We start from the raw sequence: 10,149 nt of genomic DNA, 5'->3' as shown, positions 1-10,149 counted from the left end.
TGGATAGTGGGGTGACCCTTTGGTTCAGTCATTCGTGGCCTGAGAGACCAGGGTTTGAGACCCCTTCACTATATATGTGTGTGAGCTTGGAAATTCTTGTGCCAGAGCCCTTCAGTTCACACCAGAAGCGTATTTCTCCGCGCCGGTCGGCAAGCAGCTCTGCTCCTCTGCCGTCACACTTGGATCTGTTTTTTCTCACTGTCTCTGTTTACATGTGTATGACCAGCCCACTCTGTGTCCCTCTCTCTCTTTTGTGTGTGTGTGTGTGTGTGTGTGTGTGTGCGCGTGCCTGTGTGTTCATCTCGTGCTCTGATTACACACACACACACACACACACACACACACACACACACACACACACACACACACACACACACACACACACACACACACACACACACACACACACACACACACACACACACACACAGTCAAACGACACCATTGGTTAACATGGGCTCCGAAACGAAAATGGCTCAGCTCCTCGGTGCTTCGCAGCTAATCGCGGCGCTTCCGCGTCCGGTCTGAACCTGACCTTAGACTGCGAGGCCATTGGAAGAACGTGTGCCCAAAGGTGTACCCAAGTGAGCTGGTCGGCCTCTGAATGGAAAGTGTAATGTCACGAATGAATGGTTTGAGACACAGTGTTGGAACCTTTCCTTTGCTACAGTTTTAATTAGCAAATGATAGCATGCTAAAGCTAAATGGCGACAATAGTAAACATTAGTTAACACTGTTGTGAGCATATTAGAATGCTGATGTTAGCATTTAGCTCAAAGCAGTGCTGTGCATCAGTAGGGACGGGCAATAAAACAATAACAATAATTATCTAGATGCAGGTGTAGAAATATAACAAATGTTTGATAGACGTTTGATTGGCTTGCACAGGCTACTGGGTGCTAGCTAACTACAGCAGCAGTGTTACCATGGTGCAGAGCAGGGCAAATAAACTACATGAATCACTACATCTATCATTTTTAGATAACATAGGACCATAATGTAGTGATTTTGTTCTCCAAAAATAATGCAAATTGCCTTTCTGCTCTCTGAAAGCTTCATTAAGGATTAATCACCCATTTAATAATGACTATGTAGTGAATTGTGGATACTCAAAAGACAAGACTTCATATTCAGCAAGGTTTTCAGTTTCAGAGGGAACGACAATATAACCACACAGGTCATAAAAGTCTCTCAGTACAGAAAACCCATTAATATAGCTACATATGATCTGAAACATGGCAGTTCATGGCCTTCAACTGTTTCCCACACTTGCTTCTTATTGGATTAGTGATTTTCCTTAGCGTAGCCACAGGGTGCTTCTCTTTCCTCAGTAGACCGCCTGTCAATATCTCCAGTCCTGTTATTAAAGCACATCGCGGTGACTCACGAGTGGGTTTAATATCCAGTTAAAAAAATACCGTGCGGTACCGAGTAACCACAATGCACTAATTATAATCTACAATAAATATATTTCATGTCACACAGGAGACCTCCTGGAGAATTCCTCCAAAAAAGGTAATTAAAATATATCTCCCATGATATGCTATCAAAAGAAAGACATCAGTCTCTTCTCTGGCAGTGAAATCAAAGTGAGCATCGTGTTCAAAGACCGAAAAGCTCGATGTCCATATACAGTAAAGACTGTGGTAATAACTCAGCTACCTGTCTAAAGAGGCAGACGGTGAAGTCTTTCTTAACCATTGAGACACAACACAGAGATTCATCTCATGCATCAGCAAAACCCTGATTCACACAGAGTTAGCACTGTTGCCCCACAGCAAGAAGTTCCTGGGCTCAAACACCGGCCAACCCAGGTTCTTTCTCTGTGGAGTTTTGCACGTCCCCCCCCCCCCACCCCCTTGTTTGCTAGGTTTCCGCCCGGTGTTCCAAGTTTCCTCCCGCTATCAAAGACGTATATGTTAAGGTTAATACTCCTGTCAGTGCCCCTGACTGAGGCACCGGCAAAAGAATTAGATCTAGTCCCAGGACCCTGTGCTTCGGCTGCTCACGGGTCAAATGCAGAAGATCAATTTCCCTATGGGGGGATCAATACAGTGCTACAGTGAGCAGGTTTAAAAGAAATACATCGATGCTGCTATACTCAACTCTTACTGTGAGTCCAATTGAATCAAATCTGGGGGGTTTTCTTACACACAAGGGGAAAATACAACTGGAGTCAAACCTGACTTGTTTCTATTAAATAAACTTGTTTCGAGGCCTCTTATAATTAAAGCAGTATAGAGTCACAATTGCCAACTTACACACCTGACAGATACTGGGTAATATTTGCACTCATTTAAGGTCAAGATTTTAATACTCACTAATACTTTTTTAGCTTTGTCTCCACCAACTCTTTATAAAGATATTGATCTATTTATATGCTAAATGTTCATGTTGTAAATGTTCACCAGCTAACTTTGTCAGTCTATTGTTTGGTGCTGAGCAGGTAGTGTTGCATTGTGGTTTATCAAATTTTGAGCAGCATCTGTCGAACCTATGAGCTTAAAGATTCTAAAATGCTAGATAGAGGAGAGCTGTCATAATTCTTTGTGGGACTGTGAAAAGGTTGCTGTTATATTTTGTTGTTAAATGTTATATCTTTGTTTGTGCCTTCTCTCTGCCTCCTCCTGCAGAACCAGACAGTTTCATTTCCTCATTCATTCAGTCTGTATCAAAGTGCGATTTGAAGCACAATCATTTTGTTTACTGTAGGTTACAATCAATATCCTGGATATTCATTTGTTACTCAAGGACTATGTCTGACAACCGCTTTGTTTTATTTTAAGTTTTCCCCTCACATTCAAACATAACACTGTGAATACACCCTCACCCTCAACACTGACTGTACACATTGATCGGGCAGCTGTCAGATTATTTGGGCAGATCCTATATTGATATATTTGGTGCAGTTTAAATTCTAAAAAATCTTTATGAAGCTTTAGGCAAATAAGATGGATGAATAATTATCTATACTAATCGTGATGTGATCGGTCGCACCGATTCATATTCCTATCACGGTTTTCATATAGAGTTGGAAATGACGTTCGAGCAGGATTGTGGTGCACCTAGACCGCAAACTATATGTAGTTTGAAAGTGACTCTTTTTAAATAAGCTGTGTGTAGTCTGAATGTGACTGTTTAGATTTACTACATCTGGTGAAATAGTTGAAATATAGTCAATGAATGCTGCTGAACCGACACCCAAACAGACGTCTAAACATTTACTTTATACCTTGACGCTTTCTCAACTGCAAAATCACCAAACTCATTATTACTGGATCAAACTGAGAGTCTACCATCGTCTGTCTCTGTGGAACATATGTCTTATCTGTTTGATTTGTATCATTTTTTTTTTTTATCCTCAGCTATATTTTCCATCTGCAGTTGCTGCCTCTTGTGTTTTGTCCTCATCAGATTAAAACTGAACAAATATATGTAAATATGTTGGCTGCAGCCTGATACAAAGACAGATTCCAGCACTTTATCTTCCATTATGGAAATTCAAGTCTGGTAAATGATGAATTAATGGACGACATTGAATAAAAAATGATTGTGTTAACTTATTAAGTCTTTCCCGCCGCTCTGCTATCTATTTTAAAGATAAATATTCAGATTCGCTGTATAAAGCAGGAAGCTCTGCCTTTTATATACCTGTTGCCATGGTGAATCATAATATCGGCGCTCAAGTGATGATAGATTTTTTCTTTGAGTTTTTTTTTAAACTTATTTTTAAAAGGGAACTCCAGACATTTCACATCAGTTTCATCATGGGGAGTAGTGTATAATGTATTCTGTGGCGATGGAGGAGCTTCTCAAGTCTCAGAATCCACCAATACATACTGGACGTCCATCTATAACTGTTTATATTCATGTTACATTTCACACCTGGCAGAAAAGGTAGGTAAGATTTGAATAAAAATGAATTACAACTGCTATAGTTAGTCCATTAAATAACATTTCTGTGTTACTCTTAGTCCGGCAGCTATTTAAAGAATCACAGCAATGCCTCTTATCTGCTGGTTTCCAAGTACAATAAATCAAGCATCTCATTAATTTCCTCTGTCTGGATTTTTTTCCTTTTCTTTACGGCTACAACAGACATTTTTATAACACCACTTCTAATCAGCCTAAATCACAATGTGGTGCTCCTGTAGAGAAAAGCTTCACGTTCTCTTATCCAGTTTTATGTATTTTTGGGATGCAATTCTTCTGCCATAAGGAAATTATAAATAAATTGAAACTGACCCCTGAAACAGCAAGGAGCACACAAAACAAGCCAACACTTTAGCATGTAATCAAGCAAAAGTTCATCCAGGCAAAGGATGACCTCACACGTTGCCAAATGTCATTTAGCAGCCACGTTGGTAAGGTCTACCAACGTATAACCCTCCGTACTACCACGACCTGATGTTTTATACGTGCTTCTGTTTTTGTACAGATTAAATAACTAGCTTGAGACTTAGCTGGATATGTACAGATGAGATATCTCATTAAGGCCTGTACATTTAGAATCTGACATTTACATGCTTGATTTCCATGTTTTGTGTATGTAGTTTAAATTAGAACCTTTTTTAATGTAATATCCATTATATGTTCTGCACAATGATGCCTTTTATTTTTTTTTAAACTGTTTTGGTACCTTTTAAATGTTTGAAACTACTGGTCTTCACTCATTTCACAGTTGTATGTAAATCAGTCTGAAACTAAAACAGAGTAACCATTGTCTATTTATATGTACTGAGTAATGTTACTGCTGGTTATTAACACTTACACTGCCATCCAATAACTAATGCTGAAACAAAAGCAGACAGGAGGGACTGTGTGCGGCAAGCGAATGTAAAAATCACTGCAAATGGATTTTTATATCACAGTGAAAAGTGAATTAATACACTTGACGCACGCTTTGAAAAATGGTCATAATCAGCGATGCATTTGATATGCTGTAAATACACTACACATGCTAAACCACTGCTATGTCATCACTCACTACAGCATAGTGGAATTTGCATAATGTTGTAAGGAGCAACAGGTGATGAAGTACAATATTTGAATATGTCAAGCCTATGTAAATTTAAAAAAAGGCCAACTACTGTTGCCGTGGTTACAATAAACACTGACAAATAAAGCAAACTGCATTGAGAGATCTGGCTACAAAACAGAATTTACTGCTGTATATTTGATGGGTGCTATAAAATAGATCACTAAAATGAGAAAATGTAAGTTCCAATTTTTTTTTTTGTTTCAAGGGTAGTGATGACTGGCTGTGACAGCTTCATTCTTTACTGTTTTAAAATCGCCTTTTCTCTTCCAAACACGCTGCTGACGCACAAGCCAGAGACACTCAGCCAACACTGTTGTTGCCTGTAATTGAATTCCCCATTTACACAAGATGACTGTGTAACTGATGAAGGCCCTATCACCGGGGAAACCTGGAGACCTTTTATTATCAACAAGAAAAGAGCAGCAAAACAAAATTAGCTGAGATAAAGCATCTATTCACCTGACACACCGGCTGATTATCAAAATGTACTTGATCATTTTTACACATACACTGCATATCATATAAATGACTCATTTCACCATTTAACGTAAGAGTCTTTAAAAGCTAAGAGAAAAGGGTTGGGTGAAAATGGATAGTAAGTCATTATGGGATTCTAAAGAGGTATTGCCCATTATGGTTCTAGATGTTGGTCACAGAGGTTCAAAACCACATTACTTACACCTCTACATGATTATTTAATCGTCTTCATTAAAGTATGTAATTAACAGCAAAATTAAGTTGAAACAAGCAAAATATCAGGAACCTCTGCTCTGTCAGCTTGCATAAAGTTCCAGTACTATTGTGGTACTACTTTCAATAAGCCTAAGTGGCAACTTTTTGCAAAAAAGACTATTGCTCATAGTGCTAATTGTGGCAAGCAATAGAAAAAGGTTGACTATGGCCACAAACCGTCACATTGAGATTTGCAAGTGATCAACATCCACACATCCACGTTTTTTACATATGGTAAACTTCAGCATGCAAATTCAGGTTATCAACCATGACCAGAGCAGCTTTGCCTTTCATCTGGGGGAAGTGTTTGTTGTACAACCGAAACTAGGAAACTAGGTATTGGTAGGCTACTTTTCATTAGTTTTGGTCGCCTGGCTACTTGCACTGTAAAAGGGTGAAAACACCTTTTCACTACAAAAGGGAAAACTAGGATAATTGTTAGGCAACTTGTTTCTCAGTTATTTCATCTTTAGTTTTTTACATACAAAGCAATACATTTTCCTGTGAATCTAATGTAATCATCAATGCTAAATGTAAACTGGGGCTGAATAATGCCTGGTAGCTGGTACTTCAATGCGAAAATCTGCATTACATCACTTTCAGTCATTTAAAGCTGCAATGAAACCATTTTTAGTCTATAAAATGTTGAAACCGCAGCAAATGGACATCTATCAGATAACAGTGTGATAATAGCTTCCACAGCCAAATGTATTTAACACTGAGTAGATTAGCTCACTTGCACAAGTGCTAGCTTGGGGACCTTCCTCAGTCACATGACCTTTACCCATGGAGTCTCTTGCGGTGACACTGTTGCATTATTAAACAGATGTTTACTAATGCCACATACATGATTTTTGTAGCCACGTAAGCAGCAGGGCACTGGGGATGGACAAATATTGGCACAAAGAAGATAAAAAATAATGATTATAATGTATTTCATTTTTCTACACTTTTAAGTCATAGTGAAATTCAGAGTGCTTCAGTATTAAGATTAAAAAAGCCTTCCTGGATATAAAGGTTTTAAGGTCTTTTTAAAAAAGAGTCTAGGGTCTGTGCTGCCCTCAGATGGTTAGGAAGGCTGTAGGAAGTGTAGTGCAACAGAGCAGAAGGCTTGATCCCCCATGGTGCGGAGCTTAGTACTGGGGGCCCGGAGGAGCAATCTGTTGGCAGATCTGAAGGTGCAGGTGGAGATTTCTGTGGTATGATCAGTCCCTGTAGGTAGGGATGCCCGTTGATGGATTTGTATGAGTAGCAGGACTTTGAAGTCAATCCTTAAGGAGACAAGGAGCCGGTGCAATGATGGTGTAATATGTAATATGTTCATGTTATTGGTGTTATATATTTCATGTTTGCTAATGACTTTGATGATCCCCTGCCTTTTTCCTCTAGGACCACCATGAGATGAATTTTTGATCGACAAGTAAGGTCCTAGAGGAAGTTCTCTCCCCAAATATTAATCAAGGCCACATACTTTGTTGCTAGTCCAGGTCAGACTCTAATTCATCCTCCGAATGGATGCTAGCAACAGTTTATTTCGTCCATCTGACTCCAACGCAAGCTGGAAAATACCTTCAAATTTAATCACAATTATATATCCAGACAGTTTGGTTATTATCAGACAGTTTGGTTTTTGGGATATTAGTCTTGTGTATAGCACGGTTATTAAAACCACTCACCAAAAATAAATACTACAAAAGATCATCGATGCTTTATTGTGAGTTTCACTGTTGTATCTTGTTGAGTTTGAACACACTGAATGACTCTCAGCTCAGCAGCCATGGTATTTTATAATGGTCCCCAACTCATAGCTGCTCCTTTTGTATCCTTCTTCAACATTGTTCACGTGCCCACTGATGCCTTTATCCCTCCGGACAAATCCCAAGCAACTGTGACCACATCCTTGCCATTCTTTCCACGAAAACTCGAAGTACAGCAATTAGTGAACTGTTAGTTACACTATGTAGAGGGCTTGGGAACATAACATTCAGAGACCTTGGAAGACCTTTCAAAAGAAGACAACAATGCCTTTCCGGCATTCCACAAAGAATATGTACATATGCCCTCGGGGCAACAAGGGGGGAGAGCTCGCATTCCCAGTCATACAGGGCTCACAATTAGCCTCTGATGGAGTATGAGGTAAAGAGGTCCAAGAGGTCTTGTCGAGGATAGAAAAGCCAATTGAGATTAAGTGTTTAATTCCAGTCAATTCATTGAGTTCCGATGATCTGTGAGGGATGGGGCACATGTTCAACCTGTTTCCCATAAACCCCTTTACAGAAAAAAATAGCCACAAAAGTGGGATTAAATCCAGGCATGGGTAGCAGTGCATGTGTGTCACATAACGAAGAATTTCCTTCCATCCATCAAAGGGAATTACAAGCGTGACAGGACATAATGTGCTCATTGTGTTTCTACAGCATCACTTCTTATCTTTAGTGAGAGGAATGCCACAGAAGGGTTTAGGGAGCTATTACAGGTTTGCAGTTGTTTCCGCTAAACACAAAAAAAAAAAACGTGTGCGGTGCATCGATGCGACTCATAAGCATTATGTGTCAACACGAGGAAACGCTGATCCAAACCATTATATTAGAATGCCTGTCCCCATTAAGATAAAATCTATTGAGGTTATGGATGGCAGTGCCTCCACAAATCCATCAAATATGATGGCTGATTCAAATGTAACTTGATGATATGGACAACTGAACTGACACTGATTGCTACCGTACATGGTCAAGACAATAAAAAACTATGATGTAATAATTTAAATCATTTATTATTTACTGGTGCATTCAAATTAACCAGTCTTTCATTTAAAAACAAATACAAATAATTATGCTGCCTCAACAAATACAGATACAGATACAAATACTGGGCTCTCTGCGCATCCCTAATAGAAACATCTTTGGGGGGCAGATCTAATCAGCTCTTTGCTAAAACATTAACCTTCTGAATAACTATAAAACTTCCACTGGGACAAACAGGCTCCAATCTATGAACTTCATGGATATAGATACATAGAAATGTACATTCATAGAGGTTCATAGATATATGAATATCTATGAATTTCAGCTTTTGTGAGTTTCTATGATATTGCTTGTCAATTGTAATTTTGACTACTGATGCAAGTAATATTGTTGTTTCCCTGTTATAAGTGTGGAAGACTGAAACATCCCTTGAGATATATATATGGTTCTTTCTAGACAGATTGGATGGCCTATTTAAGGAGAAAGTTGAGGATATCCTTGTAGATGTGTGCTGTCCTGAGTTGAAACCAGATTACGCCAAGTTTGATTTGTTTGGGACGCTTTTTTTATGGTCGCACCGGTCTGAAGAAATCACTCTTTTTAGTCAATGATCGAGTCTGAGTCTGCCTCCATTGTTGATTGTCAAGATTCAAGCTAAGGGACAGAAAGTCAACAATGGATCTGAAGGTTTTTCCTTGCATTACATTTAAGTTTCACATCACTATACATCTGTTATGGTCAACCCCCATTCAAGGTTGACTATGTTAAACAAATCTGACATGTTCATATATAACCACTGAGTTGTTCCGTGGTGAGTTGTCGGTGTCTTTTGACCACAAGAGGAAGTCACAAAGCTGCATCTAAATCCTGTCCATATATACTTTAAGACCACAGCAGAGAACATGTGAGGCAGCCTTTATTCTTCTTCAGTATCATGATTTAGAACAGTGTCACTATTACTTGCAATGCGAATAAAACAAGTACAGACCTATAAAATCAGGAATTTGTATATGAAATGACTTGTTTCCGAATCTCAAGCGTAAAAATGTGAAGACTGTTCGCAGCCAAGTGATTTTAGCTCGTCGGTGCCATTCAAATTGTAATCTTACACTCCATGCTTCGGCTAAATTTGTATTCAAATGGATCTATCCTCACACTCCAAATCCATGACTGTATGACCAAATCAGACTGATACTACTTTGGGCACTTTCCCATTTTTGTGTGTGTGTGTGTGTGTGTGTGTGTGGTGGGGGGGGTAGCTTGGAAGGATTACGAAATGACCCAACAAACAAAGACACACAAAAACAGTATGACTGCTGCAGTAAACATCACACCAATTACATAGTGTGTGAATCACTGCCACCAGGTGCCACCGATATAATGAGAAGCTAAAAGACGACAAATATTTGAACACTGCTTGCTATGCAGTTAGACTGATTGTGTTTCACGGTGATAACGGTGGTTTGTTAAAGCAGACACACTACACATTTAACTGAATAAATGAGCTTATATCCTGTGGATGGAGGAGAAGCCTTCAGTGTTTCTACACAGACAGACAGGGGGAGGACGAGAAGAAAAAGCTCTCATTAAAAATCTATGCTGTATCACCACCGTAACCCTGACTCATTAAAT

This window comes from Scomber scombrus, chromosome 17 (genome assembly GCF_963691925.1).
Source record: "Scomber scombrus chromosome 17, fScoSco1.1, whole genome shotgun sequence".
Taxonomy (NCBI): domain Eukaryota; kingdom Metazoa; phylum Chordata; class Actinopteri; order Scombriformes; family Scombridae; genus Scomber; species Scomber scombrus.
This window is presented reverse-complemented; position numbering follows the sequence as displayed.